The sequence below is a fragment of the Epargyreus clarus genome, unplaced genomic scaffold (assembly GCF_041222505.1).
Source record: "Epargyreus clarus isolate Ecla_fem2 unplaced genomic scaffold, WU_Ecla_fem_2.2 ptg000026l, whole genome shotgun sequence".
Lineage (NCBI taxonomy): Eukaryota > Metazoa > Arthropoda > Insecta > Lepidoptera > Hesperiidae > Epargyreus > Epargyreus clarus.
Window position 1 is genome coordinate 14662084 of NW_027332233.1, and position 18730 is coordinate 14680813.

General features: G+C 37.1%; 1 protein-coding gene across 9 annotated transcripts in view; it reads right to left on the reverse strand.

Annotated features, from left to right (window-relative positions):
• RhoGAP19D (Rho GTPase activating protein at 19D) overlaps positions 1-18730 on the reverse strand; it is a 438348-nt gene that overhangs the window by 190559 nt on the left and 229059 nt on the right. For 2 of the 9 annotated variants that reach the window (XM_073087324.1, XM_073087323.1), the window contains exon 2: positions 4157-4285. The exons of the other annotated variants lie outside the window; for them this stretch is intronic. The gene's annotated coding sequence lies outside the window, so the exon portion shown is untranslated. The remainder of the gene's footprint in view (positions 1-4156; positions 4286-18730) is intronic. 9 annotated transcript variants of the gene reach the window in all.

Here is an 18730-nt window from a genome sequence, read left to right on the forward strand (position 1 = left end):
GGATTATAAAGTCATTGAGAAAGTTTTAAAAATAATTAAATCAAGTCAATGGCTAAGTTTCACCAATTGTGTAATATATTATGTAAACATATTTAGATAAATCGCACAACTACCCGTGAGTGATGAAATGGTGTTTCATATTTTGTAGTTTAGCGGGGACATTCAGCTTTATCGGCAATTTGTATAATAATTCATTTCATGCTTTCATTTTATTCGCTTCACATTTTCAGTGGAGTGCGAACCTTAGACCAACGAACGGAACAAAGCACAGATTAACATACATATCGTTAACCAAATTTAGACGGTGCCAGATTTATAATTCTAACAAGGTTCTTTTTTATCTCATGTTCTTCGTTAGAACGTTGTTAAAAGTTATTCACGAGATCCATATTAATTTTTGTACTACATTTTAAAGAACAAAGTCACTCTAAAAGCACCATTATCTTTTATACGGTTTTTTACTTTGTTCAAGGTAAATAAAAATAACACGTGCAAGTGTAAATAAAATAAAATTTAGGGATATCAGGTTCAACTCAGAATTTATTCTGAAACTAAAAACATATTATAGAACTCGTTTGCTTCGTGAGTGAATTGAGGAGCAATAAGTTATTCAATCAATCACCACAATTTGGGTTCAATAATAATAGACAATCTAAATTTTTGTAATTATTTCTAAATAAATTTTACAGATTGCACTCAAATGTTTTCAAATGCACATATTTTCAAATCAATAAGTTCGCGTTATGGTTATGAACCACTGAACTGTTTGTACGACTGGCAATATTATCCCATTCACTCAGTTCGGGTCCGTCACAAATAAAACCCACAATCCAATTGCGTCCATAGAAAAGTGCTCGGTCACGGCACAATCCCGCAGTGCACCGACAACGCACCGGTTGCAAAACGTTATGTACGTTTGTTTAGTTAATTGCCCGTTAATTTCAAACCTGCCGTCTACACACCATAGACTCGTACATACACTACAATAAGGAAAATATTTAGAGGCATACAAATGGATTTGTTTGAATCTTAGTTGAACGACTGTCAACTCATTGTATTGACTTAGGGATTTATTAATATTAATTTAAATTTATGTACCAAATAGCATTACAGGAACAATATATTTCGACACATGAAAATTAAAAGGTCCCAAAGTGTACGTAAGTCGCAAACAAGTGAACCGAGAAATAAGGGGAAAATCCGCATGCATGTAAAGAAATTTCAAGTGCGTTGACCCAGAGTGGTAATCATTCATCGTGAATACCGCGTAAACAGCGACACACAATCAGCCGGAATGCTATTCAATCGTAAAGGAAAAGTATGAAAAGATAGAAAAACGAAGGTTGAATAGCCAACATCAATCACCCGTAGGGTTGCCCACATTCTCCCGATATTATGGTATCTACTACTATGTATAAACAATAAGATGCATATTACACTCCAATAATATCTGGGGATACGTCAGTGCCACCGCAAGTCGAACAAAAATTAATTTTATAAGAAACGTCAAAACAGAAACTTGTTAGTAAATTATTTTTTTATGAAAAAACTATAACTTATTTTTATAGTTCTTGCTTCCTTTTGCATTGATAAAAGAAAAAAATGCCGTGCTTTGAAAATAAAAATGTTAAAGTACCAGTAAAATTAATTACTAACTGGTTACTCTCATGCTGTAAAGAATTTACATTAAAAAATGTCTTATTAAGTAAAATATATTTTACCATGAGAACCTATATACAATACTGTTGGCAACCCTAATACTCTGGACACTTTGAAAAGGCCGGCCTTAGTCGCATCAAAACACTTTCACTGTGCGATGTCATTATCATAAATCATAAGTGTTTCGTATTAAAATCGCAGGTGAGTTGGAACGCGGGAGGCAAGGTCACCGGCGGCCGCAGACCTGGGCTTTGTCAACGGATCGATTAGGATCTGAAAGTGTTTGAGGATACACGTACTTTGTAAATACACTTTTGACGAAAATATTGTTAATACAACTTATTCAACTTTTTACTTCTCCTATTTTCTATTTAGTTACGATTCGGGAAGAGTCTAAGTAAACATTGCAACTGACAATGTTTAGTGCTATTGTATGTAATAAATAATTTCATTTCATTTTTATATAGAAACATAAAGGTTTAATACGTCTATGTTTTATAATTTAAAAGCTGCTACAAAATGTGGTTGCATGCTAAAAATCTATCTGAAAAGCTTATGACTTGCTAAGAATAATGAAGCACTCATACTTATATTATTACTATGTAATTATCAATGATTTAATTAATCACTTTAGCATTTCTCTCACGTCGAAGCGATGATTCTCAAAAACAATAACAGTAACACTTAATTTAATCCGCACCCTTGATTAATCCACAAAAGCACAGTATGCGGCGAAGATCTGAGATTTAAATTTATCTTATCTAACACATAATAAGTTTCGTGAAAGAGAAATTTTAAGTAGTTGCGTAATAAATGATTCATTGACTTTAATCCGATTATGGTACGGAGTCGAGCGCCGTGCGTAGGGTTGCCAACTGTACTATAATTTATAGTGTTGGACTAAATTGTGGCTCTACATAACGTTTCATAAAAGATGTACTCTTACATATTATATTCAAATAGTATACACAAAAATATATTATTCATTTATAAAGTTGTATATTAAAAAAAATATTTTATTGTACCCAAAAGAATGCAATAAGATATTTATTCTTTTTTATTTTCCCCTTAAATACTATTTTTTGAAACGCACCATATATCGAAATATTATTATAGTGGAGATAAATATTATAATAAAACGATAAAAACGATTAAAATCGGCAACCCTACTCATACGGACAGATAAGGTAATTTGTTTTTGGTAGTGCTCTTAAAACTTAACCGCTTTTGTCGTTTAGGCTTTAATAAAATAAAAGTTATTTAAGTAGAAATGAAATCGTATGAAACATTTAAAGCTGAGCACGTCATATAAATATAAAATAATTGATTTTAAATGTTTTTATCTTGTTATTCAATTACACCATGTGATTTGGACTTACAACACATTTGGGAACAACACGTTTAATGTAAACACAGTGCATTTTTTTAAGGAAGTATCAAAAGAGCATACGTGCCATGTGATGCTAAATGGTAACTGCCGTCTATGCATCAACCCCTACGGAACTAGATTATTAAGACCAAGATCGGACACAAATGGGATGCTGTGTCTGAAGAGCTTATTCCCTTCGAGACAAATCGGGGCAGCGTCTCATATTGTAGTTGTAAGATACAAATAAATGTGGTGATAGTGACATCGTAGCCGTATTAAGAATCTACCATCTTTGAACACACTGATAATGTAAATACGAAAAGTGTAAGTATTCGAAAAAACAGAGATACACATATTTTTTAATTTCCATGCAAAATAATTACAAAACTAAATAAAATGTGCAATTAATTAATAAACACAACACGTGTTCCCATTCAATTATGTAGGACTGCTGAAATTAGCATAGAATGATGGACATAGCGCCTCACAAACATTAGTTCATCACAGCGATTCCTTTGTATTGAATCATCGATCTCTTACGTTTCGGAGTTGAATACAAATGGACAGAAACAAAGCGAGGCTTAAGTGACTCATAATAATACATTAAGAAAAGTTGCCAAACTCACATGACTTTACGTTTTGGTGGACTGTGTTATAAGCTTAAGCGGACTTCATTTATTTTTTTAAATATTTTAACCCGATTATTTTTGAACCAATTTACGAGTACGAGAATGCTCACGTTGAGCATTAACAATTTACGATGTAGAAAACATATGTGCTAGATGGTATATGAAGAAATTCGTAATGAAAACTAATAAAATGCAATTTGGAATTAGTAGGATGAACGCTTTTTGTGTATTTTGTGAAACATGCCATTTTAGAGATGTATACACAATTGAATAGACGGGCGGTACTTACTAATAAACTTCGTAAAGATTTACAAGCATGCAAAATTTGTGACATATATCCAGAGCTTTCAAGCACCTATGATGTCAAATTGGGACGGTCTGACTCCTCATAATAAAATTACAATCAATTAAAATTTATCGATCATAACTAAATCTTGATTGACAAAAGTTTTAAAATATATATAAAAAATCGACAAAGACGATAACATACACCACTCACAACATGTCGCAAGCGCGGTGTCAAAGTTGAACAACTCCATTACGGAGAATTTGGCACCGGAGAGAAAATTGAGTCACAAAGTTTTGTGGCCCATTCCCGGCACGAAACGGCAGCTAACAATCAATGTACCTGAAACAAAATAACGTTACACTTGAATAAAAACCGATGAATGATTTTACGACCGCATAAACTTGTCGCTTGAACGATCTTTGCATCATATACACGCAAGATACGAGCTTGTAATTTTGAATTTTCTACTTTATATTTGATGTGTCAAACGCTGTTGTGTTTGATGGGTTTCGCAAACTTAGATGAGACATTCTAACTTAGTCTTTAGATGTGGCAATGAATCTAAGACCGAACTTATGTACGACTCCAATATTAGAGGGTTGATTGCAGTTGTCCATAGGTGGCAGTTACTACCTATCATCAGGTGGATTACATGCTCATTGAATTGCATAAAAAAATGTAAGACAAATGAATATGAATTAACGTATTTTCGTTCGTTTGAATACGCTTTTATGGCTTCAATAACATTTCGAAACAATGATTGAGCACCGGTCTTTGTATCTGATTGATTGATTAAGACATAATTTGTTATTGATACGCGATAAAACGTTTCGTTAATGCAATGTGTGTAAACTTGTACGTTAATTGGAATGTTTTTAATACGCTTTTATTTTGTTTATAATTGACGAAAATGTAGTAAATAAAGCCGCATGTGGGATTAAGGGATGACTTGACGTAATATGTATAACTTCCTAATTACTGCATTATTAATCAATCTACAAAATCAAGAACATCAGGCGTGTCCGGAAGTTCGATTGCTGACCCCGTTAGTAGTTTAATTTCAAGTGCCCTTTCGTACTTCCGAAGGGCAGTTGTCGGTCATGAATGTTATCAGAGGATAGAAAGTTGATGTTGATAAGCATCGAAGGCCTTACTGTATGTAAAAATCATAAGTCTATCACTAAACCAAACCTTTTCCCATTAACACATGTTTTAAAACTCGTGTCCCATTGTGGGATATAAGGGAAGTGTTAGTTAATCACTACAAGTGCCTATTAACTGTTTTGACTCCCATTCGAAGAATTTGCCCAACACACAAAATTATCACGAATATAATTTACACAACAACAAAGCGTATGAATTATGTTAGTTGTATTACACAAAACTACGTGTTGTATCACATTAAACGTAGCTCGCTGATTGCAAAATGCAATTCCAAAATCAATTTGTCGGCCGCCTCAATTATACAATCCACGAGTAGATCTAAAAGGGCATAGTGCGGTTGGATTGCTGATACGAACAATTTTCAAATTGCCAACCTTTGTGGTTGTTTAAAATGAACTATTGCGTTTCGAGGGAATGGCACAGAGGCCGTGTCTTGCCGAAATTGGATTATAATTATTTTACTCACTTTAGAAAGTTAATGACGAAGCTTAGATGAAATTAGAGTTTTATCTTACTTTGATTTACATAATTGAATAATCCGCTATAATATTTATTAGCAGTTTGGTTTGTATTTTAATTTAATTCACTAATATTATATTATGCAAACCATAAATAAGTACGATCCATACTATTTCATATCTTGATAAGTGGTCAGATAGTTGGTCTGATAGCCTTAAAACCGTTATTAATAATCCATTTACTATTATTTCTTAATACTAGACATTGTCAAATTTAAATTTTTGATAGGTTAAAAATTGTATAGATTTTTATTAGCTACGGGCGTTAGAACGCTTGATTCATCTTAAAATCAAGTAACAAAACAAGGGATCTAGCATTTATCTTAAGGAAATTCAAACACTATTCGTGCAAGATTCTCAAGGAAGGGTTCCCCATAAAATATTGCACAATCGTGTTTAAAACGCACGTTCGTGCAACACCGAACGCCGTATTGACCGAAGTAACTACGGCCTAATGAGGCTTGTTTAGCGATATTCGTCACTGTTTGTCTTCTGCCTCGGAGCCATTAGGGTCAATTTGCGGTGTTTGAGCTCACTTAGCTTCCTTAGCGGAGGCATCCGTCAACGATATCGTTCACCTGTAATAAGCACTGAACAAGTTTACTCTTACTCACTTGTCCTAATGGGAAGGTTTAATACTAGATCAAAGCGATCGTAAAACTTGAGTATCGTCTGTAATTGTGGTCGATAATGACATTTATAAATGGCATTAATGTACAGTATTAGGAGTAGTAAAGAGAGTTAGGAAGGTAACATACTAGCGACAAAGATCATCGATCACTGGTCATCAACGCGAGCAGTCAGTCGCTCATATGAATATATTAGCTCCATAAAATTTCCACGAATTTATTTAATCTAAAATCCTACAGTAAATTAGTTTCTTTGTCTGATTAAAGCCTTTGTTAATCCATAATCTGTATCTATATAGCAGTAGTGAATACACAACAGCTTCACCTCATCTATGGATATTGTAATTTTACGTCATTTACGAATGACATAATTATTTACGGAAAAATGGAATTTCATAACATCCTACTACCTATATAATAGTTGCTCATCGTTGCATAATTACATCCGTGTGTTACATCTATACTTTTCATTTTATTTTTCCTTATAATATCTGAAAGAGAAATTAATTTAAAATGACGACTGTGAGTAAAATTATATTAAAAATGTCGTACTCCTTTTTATGAACTATAAAAAACCATACATTAATATTGATAGGCTATTTAATGTCACTAACTTATAACAAATATTCTTAAAATTTTTAATAAGTAATAAACTGGATAAGAATAAATTATATGGACGAGGCATTTCATAACATACGACTTTAGAAAATTGTTACGCAAACATTTTTTTATTAACACAACTGCCAATTAACGAACGGAGAAAGTAAATTTACAATTCAAAACATCAATATAAACATACGAAGAAGAATTATTTTATTGTTTTTGAAGATTCCTCTTTTGTAATCGCTATCATTACTACAACTAGATCCATAGAATGATTTATGGCTATATCGATAAAAATTTAACGGGTTCAATAGTCTCTGAGTTGTAGTTTAATAACATTATATAAATACAGACATAAATATAGCTTCAGCTGTCGAAATACGGATCAATAAATAACTAAGGACTAAAATAGTTACATATTTTGGTTAAATTTATTCGGACTTTTAATAGAAGTAATCACGATCTGTTGTCCTTTGCACACAGAAAGTACGAGTAGATAAAAATACTCAGACCTAGAATGGAAATCAAAATTCATTCATATTTCTAGAATATATTATGTATAGGCAAGTATTAGGTATCTGATTAGCGTAAACGATCCGATCGTATCGGATTGTATCCGAAATCCTCAGCTCATCAGGCTTAGCCACGTACAAATCCACACAAACAAAATGAACGAAGAATCAAATCGTTTAAAACAAACAACCAATACCTAGAATTTTGAAGACTATTTTCTATACAATGTCGGTTAGTTTTGCGTAAGGAAGATATATTTGATATTTTGTTTATAAAACAGATTTTAGTTTGTATAATTTTTCACGGCCACCGACCAACTGGCAACATTCGAAAATAACAATGGACACGCGTAAAATTACCAAAGATACGGCGCTTTAATAACCGACGTGTCGTAATGGAAACCGCGGAATCATGTTGCTTTTAATGTTGTTAGACAAAAAAATATTATCGCTTTTTATTTATAACTCGCTATATGACGTACTTAAATCTTAATTACGTATACCTACTTGTAATAAGTTTCCATCCATCCATCCATCCATCAGCCTTTTGAGGTCCACTGCTGGACATAGGCCTCCCCTAATTGGCGCCACTCCAACCGGTCCCGTGCCCTTTGAAGCCAGCGGTTTCCCGCCGTCTTCTTCAGGTCGTCGGTCCACCTGGTCGGGGGGCGGCCTGAACTCCTTTTGCCTACGCGTGGTCGCCACTCGAGGACCTTCCTTCCCCACCGGTTATCGGTCCTCCGAGCGATGTGGCCGGCCCATTGCCACTTCAGCCTGCTAATTTTGAGAGCTATGTCGGTAAGCTTAGTTCGTCTACGGATTTCATCATTGCGAATCATGTCTCGTAGCGAAATACCAAGCATAGCCCTCTCCATAGCACGCTGAGCGACTCTGAGCTTTCGAACTAGGCCTACAGTAAACGACCACGTTTCGGCGCCGTATGTCATCACTGGCAACACACATTGCTCGAATAATTTCGACTTCAGGCACTGAGGAATTTTGGACGAGAAGATACTCCGTAATTTCCCGAACGCAGCCCAGCCGAGTTGGATTCTTCGAGTGACCTCCCTCTCAAAGTTGGACTTACCCATCCGGATCGTTTGTCCCAGGTAAATGTACTCGTCAACAACTTCGAGAGGAGTGCCATCAACAACTACCGGTGCGGGTGTGACATGGACATTTGACATGATTTTCGTCTTGTCCATGTTCATCTTAAGACCCACCCGTTGTGAGGCACTGTTGAGGTCTCCTAGCATTTTACTGAGGTCCCTCAGCGAATCTGCCAAGATGACTATATCATCGGCAAATCGAAGGTGTGTGAGGTGTTCGCCATTGATGTTAACGCCAAGACCTTTCCACTCCATCAGCTTGAACACATCTTCCAACGCAGCGGTGAACAGCTTCGGCGATACAACATCGCCCTGTCTAACTCCCCGCTGCAATTGGATAGGGTTCGTCCTCTGATCGTGTACTCGGACTGACATGGTGGCGGCTTTGTATACACACTTCAACACCTCGATGTACCTATAGTCGATCTGGCATCGCTGAAGGGACTCCAGCACTGCCCAGGTCTCGATAGAATCGAAGGCTTTCTCATAGTCCACATAGGCAACACATAGCGGCAGATTATACTCCTCGGTCTTCTGTATAATCTGCCGGAGCGTGTGTATGTGGTCCATGGTGCTGTAGCCTTTTCGGAATCCGGCTTGTTCGGGAGGCTGGAAGTCGTCAAGCCTGCGTGCAATACGGTTAGTGAGGACCCTCGAAAAGAGCTTATAAACATGGCTCAGAAGCGCAATGGGCCTGTAGTTCTTCAATAGGGTTTTATCGCCCTTTTTGAAGAACAGTACCACTACGCTTCTGCTCCACGCTTCCGGGGTAGTTCCGCTATTGATCACGGAATCGAACAACTTTTGGAGCGCCACTAGTACGGGTTTTCCGCCAGCTTTTAGCAGCTCTGTTGTGATTCCGTCATCTCCCGGTGCCTTGTTGGTTTTAAGCTGTTTGAGAGCCCCTCTAATCTCGTACAGGCTGACTTCCGGGAGGTCTTCGGTGTAGTGTCGGGTCAGCTTAGCACGTTTGTCGTTCACAGTCTTACGGGCTGGAACTCGTGCAGAAGTATACAGCTGTCCGTAGTAATTCTCGATCTCCCTCAGAACTTCGGGCTTAGACGAAACTATGGTGCCCGACTCGGTCTTCAACCTCGTCAACAGACTCTGCCCAATGCACAGATCTCTTGCGAACACTTTAGAGCCTCGGTTTCGCTCAATAGCGTCTTTTACGCGATTAGCGTTATAAGAACGCCAATCGCGTCGCCTACCTTGGGAGATCTGTTTATTAAGCAGCCTGTATTTCGACATTGAGGTTGGAGACTGCACACACAGTTCTCGTCTCTCCCGCATAAGACCGAGAGTATGCTCTGAGAGAACTCGAGACTTACCACTGGAGTGGGCCTTGAAGTACTTAGACCCTACCTCGTGGACAGTTGCTACAACCTGGGTGTTAAAATCGTCCACGGAAACGCAAGAATCGAGGCACGCGAAACGGTTTCGTAACTCAATCTGAAAGCCTTCGGAGCCCTGGATTTGGACAGATGTTGGGCGGAGCGTAGACTTCATCAGGCGTGACCGTTCGAGCTTAACGTTGATATTTAATGTGCCTCTTACCATCCGGTGATCACTTCCGGTTTTCACCCTGTTGATCACAGAGACATCATTAAATATGTGCCGTTTGTCTGCCAAAATGAAGTCTATCTCGTTCTTGACGGTACCATCGGGACTTATCCAAGTCCACTTTCGCTGTGCCTTCTTCTTGTAGAAGGAGTTCATCATAAAGAAGTCTTCCCTCTCCAAGAAGTTGGCAAGCAAGTGGCCTCGGTGGTTCCGTTGTCCAATTCCAAAGGGCCCCACCTTCAGTTCGTCACCATTTCGCGTGCCTAGTCTTGCATTAAAATCCCCCATAACAACGGTAAAATGGGTTTTTGAGGTATGTATGGCTCTACTTATGTCCTCATACATAACCTCAACCTCATCGTCTGGGTGTGTCGACGTCGGCGCATATACCTGTATGACCTTCAGCGAATACCGTTTAGATATTCTGAGTATAAGGTACGCTACCCTTGCCGACACACTGTCGACCGTTACCACGTTGTTAACGAGGGATTTGTGGACGAGGAACCCGACACCTCCTTGAGACAGGTGTTCGCCCTCCCGGTGATAGAACAAGTTGCCGGATTTAAGGATTACCGTGTCCTCCCCCTGTCTTCGGACTTCTGATAATCCCAAAATACTCCAGTTTAACTTGTCTATCTCTTCTTCCAGCTCCTGTATCTTCTCGTCGGTCCTCAGTGTCCTGGTATTGTATGTTGCCAGGTGCAGAAGTCGTCGTGTGTGGTAGCCGACTCTCTTCCGGGGATTCTTAGCACCCCCTGCCCCGCCGTTACCTTGGCCGCTACCATAGCCCGGAATAGCGGGGCCGCCGGGGACTGGGGGCCGTGGCTTTTCTGCACCTATCATTGGGGGTTATTGCCATAGTCACCGCGCCTGGCATGCGTGTTGGTGACCGCAGTAGGTGTTATACTTACACGGGAAAATGCTGCTGCCCATCTCCTGGTATTTGTCCCTTAGTCGGCTCTTACGACATCCACGGGAAGAGAGGGAGTGGTGCTATTCGAGGCCGGCACCACACGGCACTGTAATAAGTTTATTAATATGTAAATTTAAAGGAGGTTCGACTGACGCGTTTTTATTCGTGGTTCGAATAATTAAAAGTGGCATAGCAATTCCTATTGAAAAAGTTAACCAATTTTTCTATACGTTCAGTATCTATTGTTATTAAATTTTAGCGCATGTTATTAAATTTTATTATTACTTAGTATGAAGTATTATTCTGAATTTTAATAAACGACATTAGATTTCAACAAGGTATTTTATGTAGCTAATAATCTTGCCTAATCAGCCTAATTAAAAATCGAGTTTCCTTGACACCTACTCGAGCATCAGACAAACGAAGAGCGCTATCAGCGAATATAACTATGACGTCATAGACCACGAAAAGGGCATCTCTTGAAGCGCGTCCGATTCAGTTCGGACCGATTGTACGATAGCACACGGCTTACGAAACTCGAGCGATACGATCGGACTTTCAAGCAGGGAAGGTATGGAGCTCTGTAACCGTGACCATCGGATATCCGAAAATAAAATATATTCGAAACCGTAACCGAATCCGATAAACAAGTTTCGAATTATTTCGGATTCTAAATGATACACTATTATAAAAAGTTTTCACCCCAGCAAGCCGTCTATGTAAATGTATTTTTTTTTCACTTTCACAGTTTCTTAAAAATATATTAACCGTATCCGGAAGTATCGGATATACCGAAATAATTCCATATCCGTATCCGTACCGAAGTAATTTTATTAACAAATCCGTATCCATAATCCAGATCCGAAATTTCATATCCACAACATCTCTACTTTCAAGATGTCCGATGCTATTTGGTTGGATAACAAAAATGCTGTTACGTAAACGGGCAGTTTATCATCGAGCTTTCTTTGAGCTTCGGACATCGACAGCGGCCGATAGAAACTACACAAACAAACAAACTCGTTTGTTAGCACAATGTCTATTATGGCGAAGGTTTTTGTGGTCGAACAACTGGTCAATAAGTTTTTATAGCATCTTTCAACGAATGGAGCAAATTAACAAGAGAATTCCGATAACTTTAAGTATCGGTAGCGTTTGTCATACAGATTGCCAATTATATTTTTCAAAAAGATTCTATAGGCGGAATGCGTCATACCTACTCTAACGCTCTTTATTTTATCCAAAATTTACTTATGAAGTAATTGTCAAGTGTCGATCTTTGGTAGGTAAAACATAGTATAGATTGATTATTAATGATCGGCGTAATTCTTTATAGAATCGGTTTATCTTATAACACACAGCGTTACTTATTCCAAAAAGTACCTAGAAATTACAAAAATAGAAAATCCAATTACAATTACTCACAAGTAATTTGGAACAAGATCCAGTACATATATTTTCCGGAAACGCGATGGCCACTTGCCGCATAATTCCAGTATTAAACCAACACAAGCCAAGCGAAGAAATTGATGTGCGAAAACGTAAACAAGCGCGTAATACGTTGGCATTATCCAGACGCAGTTAAAACGCTTTAATTTAGACCCAAACACTTATAGATAGAGATTACAATAGTCCGTGATGTAGGTACATCAATTGCATAGAGATAACGGTGGAAATAATCGAGTTATAAGCAAATAATCACATAAGTGTACGACCTTGACGTATCGTGTTTGGGACGGTGTGTTCATTCTAATGTACAAAGCCATTGATGCTAGGAATATATAAATAATAAGTAATGCTTTCTACATTCATCGTCCCATACTAAGTTGTTGCGTTGCAAATAATATGGAAATACAAAAAGATGAGCACCCTGTTTCACAGCAGGACATGAATAAATTATTAAGATGTTTAACTGGCAGGACATCTAATTCGGAACTCTCTCAGAAGAATGAACTTACGAATATTAATTATATTGTTTTATATTCTTTTCATTATAAAAAATAACACATATTTATTATGGCTTACGCTATAGTGGTGAGGAATTGCGTTGAGGGCTAATAACGATCAAATCTTGGATAACAATAAGAACGATAATTATCGAACGAACTAACTATATAGTAAGGCACGCGTTATGCCCAAAATTATGAAAGTTAAATAGTATTGTGCGTGACACGGTAGCAGATCGTGAGTCACGCCGAACCAACCGGAATACTTCGTATTACCTCACGATGGCACTTCATGTCATCTTTATTCATAACACCCTAAGAGTGAAAGTTAGCTGAATCACGCGTCTTACTGAATAACATAACTGTAGTGAATCTACGTGACGTACAGTGAAATGACGTATCTCGGTTATTTGCAAAGCTTTTGCAATTATTTGATAGCCGTAACGCCCTTTGCCGTGTGCCAATAGCAGAAATAGCAAAATTGCAATATATTAATACGTGGTGTATCTTTACGCTCTACATTTCTGTAAATATGCACGCTAAAATTATTTCGCAAATTGCAAATGACACAATTACACATACGGTTGATCTAAATATGCATTTCATTTACATGAACACACGTAAATGATTTCAATACAAAACCGGTAGGTATACTACCTAAGTGTTTTTCCAAAATAAAATAACGATCAAGTATACTACATTTTTTTAACCATTTATCATCTGAATGCGCCGACCAAATAGAAACAAACAAAGAGACTACGCAATTCCAAACAAATTGCATCACTCCATCACTCACAGATACTATTTGAGCTGTAGAGCCCGAAGCAAAACAGAATCATTCTTTTATACATTCAACGTCTCATTATCGAACGTAAATGATGTATTGGGAATTATTTTCTTGTCGGTTTCATTACTTTCATTAGATAATCTATCGCGCGTGGCGTCGAGTAATACTCTTTATCTGTTATATTAATGTGTTTTGATACAACACATGGTAGGAGCTAAAGGTTGCTCGATAACGCCGGTTACGTATAAAACGTACTCATTCGACTATTCATTCAGTGATTTATACGTTATTAAGATTTTACTGGTATTACATTCAGCTTGCGGTGAGATTTAAGTGCTACAATACAAGTTCAAACCGTGTTAGAATTGCAACAAAAGTTACTACGTAAATAAATCTTTAAAGATTAAAATCAACATACATATTTGTGAAAATGGAATTCACGACTGTAAACAACATTTAAGGCACGCGACAATTATCCGTCCGTAAACAATAAGATAGCGGTGAGACAGAAAGGGCCATAAACAAGTAGAAAGTAAATAAGCTCTCACGAAAATCCCGGTTCCGGCGATCGTTTCTCATTGCGGGGCGAGTCTAGAATGATTCATTTCGAGACGGACTGTCACGGGAATTAGCGCGGGTGGCCGTTGAGTTTCACCAGCGAAGCTCAGTTAAAACGAACCGAAGCGTTGTGACAAGTAAAAGCGCATAAACATTGAACGCTGCACGCGACTGTCGACACACTCTCGTCGAGACAACTTCGAAGCGAGCCGAACACGAGCGCAGAACGCTTTGGAAACGTAGAACAAGGATTTTGAGTTGAAATAACAAGATGGCATTTCTTTATCAAGTTTTCAGATATTCGGTTCGTTCGACCTGATAATATTTATATGAAATTGTTGAGCTGCTGTGAGCTGTGAGTTTATATTTGATTTTCAGATTGCTTGCTGTTTCGATAACGAGGGATGTGAGTATATGTATAAATATTATACATTCGTGGGAAAACGTATACACTTTTTTTTAATTCAGTGATATGACTAAATGCAAGTCTTTTGAAACTGATGAGAGCCATCGAGAGCTCCAGTGATCCAGCGAGAGTGTAGCGCAACCTTGACTTTCAAATACGGGGGATTATTTCTAAGGAGTAATGGACGATCCATTGTGATGTCAGGCGCTCGCAGCGCGAATAAATACACTCGGACGCGTCACTTACCATCCACAAAATTGGCTTGATAGCGTGAAATCTTAGAAATCTTCATCTGTTCAGCATAATGCTGGGAACACTATTTGTTGGCATTAACTTCGCTAAGGTGAGGTCTATGAGAATTTGATTGCCTTAATGCCATTGTAACAAAGCCATCAGTTACCGGTATACTACAGCAATACCCATTTAATATACACTTGAATGGTTTAAATTATAGTTTTATTGAGAAAGACGTTATACGAGGCATTCCTACTTATCCGCACGGGTAATAAGGCACCTGTAACCATCTTCAAATAGGAAGCAAATCCTATCTGGGATTAATTACAGAAGTCCATGGAGGGCAGGGACCACTTATCATCCTACCTACTTCATGCTTCTTTGCTACACTTAGATAATATTTTCAAAAAATAGGTAATTGCAGATAGATACTCCTCACAGGGGAACAACATGCTAATAAAACATTAAGACTTGTTTTAATACTATTATTGTTAGTAATAAAAGATGATCAGGACGAATATTCTAGACAGAAATGCATTGTTCAAAGTAACAAACAACCATGCTTATCGATTACTTATCCACGATAAGATTAGGCGGTAATACTCAGGATCAGTGAATCCATTCTTAAAACCTATCGTAAAATTTATTACCGGTAAGTTTCCACTCGATAAGCCTTATTTATTTTTATTTTATAATGCGTCTAGAAGCTTAAATCAATTGTACCTACACTACTAAGTAGTGGACCTAATACAATCTCGTATAATTTTACAATTTTAGTTTTCAATTCCAATACTACAAGCAATTTCTGTACAAATGCTCATATCGTAAGGAGTTTGTTTGAACGCGTGCGAATAACGTATAGCGAGAAAGAATAACCCAGTTTGATTGTATGCACATATGTAGATACTAGCTTTCCCATAGATTTTTATATAGTAAAATAGAAAGAAAATAGATCTTCTGACATATATTAGACTAAATTACCTAACATCATTAATTTTAATGTTTTTAGAGCGTGAATTAAGCCGTATAATGTTTAGACGACCGAATTCTGAAATAACTACAATATTTCTGTTTTGGACTGACAGGCTTAGAAGTAACTAATTTGCATAGTTTCATTCATTACCGTTCCCACGAATGAGTCAACTTGATTTTCATATTACCTTAAAGGTCTTTTGAACAGACCGACGGTAGATACTTTGAACTGTAATGTGAAATGTCGTTATAATTTGATTGACGTCAAATTGATTATTTTCAAGTATTACTTATTAATTTTATTTTATTTATAGGGTTGTAGCAGGTAACTGAATAGCCCATAAACTAAAAATGCAATCAACAACGAAATTGCAATCAAAATTAAAAAACACTAACTCTGTCAATAAAATCTGAGTTCGGATATTTATCGGAACCATCAGGTACATCTATAACAAAGCGCAACAACATCTACAACCACAGACATATATTTGTTTCTGTGTTTACAACCGTATATTCTAGAGTCGGACGATATAACCGAAACAACAATATATTCGCACAAGCGTACACGCGCGCACGGCACAAAAGTGCAATTTGTACCGATCCTTGCGCTCCCGCGAGCCACCTTGACCCAATTCGTGCGCGCCGCCACGCGCGCACTCCGTCAAAACGTCCGACGTTCGACGGATACGATGTAGGCATTGCTTGCTAATATACGATTTATTGCGAGATAAGTGACCTCTTAAGACGTTTGTAATATGTTTCTCGGCGATCTTATTGTATATTGCGTGGGGCTCTAAGGCTCTACATTTGTTTTACTATGTTGGCTACACGGACTTCTTTTGCTTTGCATTTTGGGTTTCTTTTGAAAAATAACATTGTTATCATGGGAGACGTGAAGAAGCAGGTACGCAAGGTGATGTGAAGGTGTGACCTAATGATATTTACGAAACTAATAAGTTATCAGTAAAGAAATCGGACATTAGTATAAAAACATGAAAAATAAAGTATTTTTACACGAGTACTGCGAAGAAAAAGGAGGGCTGCGGTCTTAACCGGTGTATGTATGCTCATCTGTTTCTTCATAACGCTTAAATGATCATAATTTTGACCAATTTAATTTTCAATTACTAAATTCATTAACAATGTGCAAACTATCACCCTCAACTAAAGCAAACAATAGGTACCTACATGAAAATATTCCATCATGATGTTATTGTTACAAAATTATAATATAGCTGACAAAACATAAATGTTATCAGTTGTCGAGAGCCAGGTGTTAGATCAGCGGAAATGACGAGTCAACAAAATTGAAGCGTGTAGGTGTTTAGTATTTGCACGACTAATTGCGATAAACCGTGAGAACTATATTTATGTTATTCCATTGGACAGTATAAGGTATCCGCGACACAGTTCATAAACTAAAATATACAGCAATAAAATGTTTTTAACAAACTATTACTAAGTTTGGAATACCTACTGCAGAGTAAATTCTTACATAACAATTTTTGAAGTAGGTAGAAACTTTTTGGTCTACACTTAAATAGCAAGTCTTATTCGGATATTTTCAATATTTTTAAATGATATAATGACAATAGTTGTTGTTATGTTTATTAATTTTATTAAGGGTTGAATCTACCAATCAGTAAGTATTTTTAGTCAGTCAGTGTAATTGTAAGTTTAATTAATAAGACGTATGTATGAACTACATGTATCGACCTTATAGAAGTATAATAATAACCTTAGCAGAATAAACCCTTAGGATCTGAATATAACAGCCATATAACTGTTAGTTACTGTCGACTGGTCAGACCCACAAAAAGTTCCACAACGTACAAACTTCCATAAAACCCATATACAGAATATAGTATTTCATCATATTTCTTTAATTTGATAAAAAAAATCTAATGAAAATAAACAAGTTAATAAAGCAAGGAGCCAAGTAACTCGAACCCATTAATAAAGCAAGCCGCAACTGCCGACATTAATTTTCCAAATGCTCGAATACAGTGCTCGTTCGCGGATCATTGAACACGAAATAGATTTATTTCTTCATAGAAAAAACTTACAATGAATATGCTGAATTGTAATAGTGGGGATCAAGTTTTCGTTGGCTACAATTGCTGCTAACTTGCTAATATATAACAAAGAAAAATGGACAAAAATTGTATCTTTTTAGCCTATATAATTCTTTATTCTTAACGCCGGGGACACACATTTGGTGTAAATAAGAGAACACAAATACATCGAAACAGAATATAAGTTTTACTGTATTTTAGTTGTTAGATAAAACCTGATTGGGATTTAAGATCTAGAACCCTGTTCAACGATTTTAAAATTCGTGCAGAGAAATAAAAATCAGCAGCGGATTTTTTTAATTTTGAGAATAGATAAAAATAAAAACAGATACTTGTAGTTAATCGAAATAATACAATGTAGAGTTTTTCATGCGAATGGGAACTCGATCAAGACATAAAACATTCATAATAAAACATGGAAGATAATCTCTCCAACAGCTAACAGTTTATGGTTCTTTATCCGCTTCATAACGCACAACCTTGAGAGCGCTGTATTTTTGCACTTCGCGAGCGTTCCTACCGCATTGTTGTTCTTCAAGAGGACGCAAGAGCGAACCTAGAGCACTCGGAACGTTACGTCGTTTACCCGAGCAAGCCCTTGACAAAGCGGCCGGTCCGTGGGAACAAAGGCGACAGGTGACGCGCCGACATGTGCCCGCGCGGTTACGGAATGTGAGCAGCGCGGTGGCCACCGTTTTTGTATACTTCGGGATTTTTTGTTATTATATCATGGCAAGTGGCTATTGCCACTTATGGAAATATAATAATCAACCCCAGAAAAGATTAGATTCTTAC